Raw genomic sequence first — 2,269 nt, 5'->3', positions numbered from 1 at the left:
GTGCCAAGCACCAACAACGACGTTTGTCTATTAGCATTTGTAGTTTTTGACAATGTTGACTGGAATACTCTCTTTCAAATTCTGAAGGTGGCAGGGGTAAAATACAGGGAGCGAAAGGCTATTTACAATTTGTACAGAAACCAGATGGCAGTTATAAGAATGGAGGGGCATGAAAGGGAAGCTGTGGTTGGGAAGGGAGTGGGATAGGGTTGTAGCCTATCCGCAATGTTATTCAATGTGTATATTGAGCAAGCAGAAAAGGAAACAAAAGAAAAATTTGGAGTAGGAATTAAAATCCATGGAGAAGAAGTAAAACTTTGAGGTTCGCCGATGACGTTCTAATTCTGTCAGAGACAGCAAAGGGCCTGCAAGAGCAGCTGAACGGAATGTCTTGAAAGGAGGATGTAATATGAACATCAACAAAAGCAAAACGAGGATAATGGAATGTAGTCAAATTAAATCGGGTGATAGTGCGGGAATTAGATTAGGAAATGAGAGGCTTAAAATAGTAAATGAGTTTTGCTACTTGGGGAGAAAAATAACTTATGATGGTCGAAGTAGAGAGAACATAAAATGCAGACTGGCAATGGCAAGGAAACCGTTTCTGAAGAAGAGAAATTTGTTAACATCGAGTATAGATTTGAGGGTCAGGAAGTGGTTTCTGAAAGTATTTGTATGGAGTGTAGCCATGTATGGAAGTGAAACATGGAAGATAAATGGTTTGGACAAGAGGAGAACTGAAGCTTTCGAAATGTGGTGCTACAGAAGAATGCTGAAGATTAGATGGGTAGATCACATAACTAATGAGGAGGTACTGAATAGAATTGGAGAAAAGAGAAGTTTGTGGCACTGCTTGACTAGAAGAAGGGCTCGGTTGGTAGGGCATATTCTGAGGCATCAAGGGATCACCAATTTAGTATTGGAGGGCAGCGTGGAGGGTAAAAATCGTAGAGGGAGACCAAGAGATGAGAATACACAGGATAGAGTAGCATGGAGAGTTGCATCAAAGACCACAACAACAACTATATGGGCATTACTTATTGAACGATCCTCCTATTTCGCTCGAAGCAGCGGTTTTCGAGTTATTTAAGGAAAAAGTAAAAAGTTACTTTTGAAAGTGCCCCACCTCACGGGTGTGGATATTTACTACGTAATAAGTAAAATTATAAACAGCCGACCAGTTGCAATGAATGAAGAAATTTCTTACCTAAGTTTCGACAAATATAAATTTGTCTTCTTCAGAAGATAACCTAAGGACAATGAACATCATAGCTTAAATTAGAAAGGTATGAAACTTATAAGCCAAGAATAAACTTTAAGACAACTTAGAGAACTCTTGCATTACAGAAGTATAATAACGATGACTGGTGGACAATTTTACATTAATAAGGACTAATGTATCATCGCCGTTTTTACAATTGTCGGCATAGATCCATGTGTCAAAAATATAGCCCTAGCATTAGGGTTTGTCACGTTAATATAAAATAGCTCATGAATCCTGCAGAGCTCACAACCGACTCAGTGTAATCGGCGTACGTAGTTAGCCTGAAACAGGGCAGGTGGTCCTCGTGCCGAGAAACATGTGCCAATTGGTGTACAAAGGCAACGTGTAAACTATCAGTATTAATAACGTCCTTAGGTAGGGTAACAAATAAAAAAAATAAAAAAGGAAGGAAATTAACACTCCCGTTATAAAAGTATGGCAACGGCCTTGCTACAGTGGATATACCGGTTCCCGTGAGATCACCGAAGTTAAGCACTGTTGGGCGTGGCCGGCACTTGGATGGGTGACCATCCAGCCGCCATGCGCTGTTGCCATTTTTCGGGGTGTACTCAGCCTCGTGATGCTAATTGAGGAGCTACTCGACCGAATAGTAGCGGCTCCGGTCACAGAAAACCATCATAACGACCGGGAGTGCGGTGTGCTGACCACACGCCCCTCCTATCCGCATCCTCCACTGAGGATGACACGGCGGTCGGATGGTCCCGATGTGCCACTTGTGGCCTCAAGACGGAGTGCTTTGTTTAGTGATTTTATAATCACTTACGCCGAGAAACTTGCGCCCAGTGGCATATACATTCAAAATATAAAAAATTACATTACTATATTAGTGAAGCCCACAAACGGTATACACGCCAGAACTTTAAAATTGACAATAATGGTTCTTGTCAAGAAAGAATTACGAACATTGGTACACGATCCCGTTAATACACATTCACAGGAAAAACAAAATTTTAGAGCCAGGCAAAATCACATAAGGGCCTATGT

General features: G+C 41.2%; 1 pseudogene; it reads left to right on the top strand.

Annotated features, from left to right (window-relative positions):
• Positions 1-1,701: 1,701 nt before the first annotated feature.
• Positions 1,702-1,818, top strand: LOC126293829 (5S ribosomal RNA; annotated as a pseudogene).
• The last annotated feature ends 451 nt before the right edge of the window (positions 1,819-2,269 follow it).

The sequence above is a fragment of the Schistocerca gregaria genome, chromosome 10, assembly GCF_023897955.1.
Source record: "Schistocerca gregaria isolate iqSchGreg1 chromosome 10, iqSchGreg1.2, whole genome shotgun sequence".
NCBI lineage: Eukaryota > Metazoa > Arthropoda > Insecta > Orthoptera > Acrididae > Schistocerca > Schistocerca gregaria.
The sequence above is the reverse complement of the archived record's forward strand: the minus strand, read 5'-3'. Positions and strand labels throughout refer to the sequence as shown.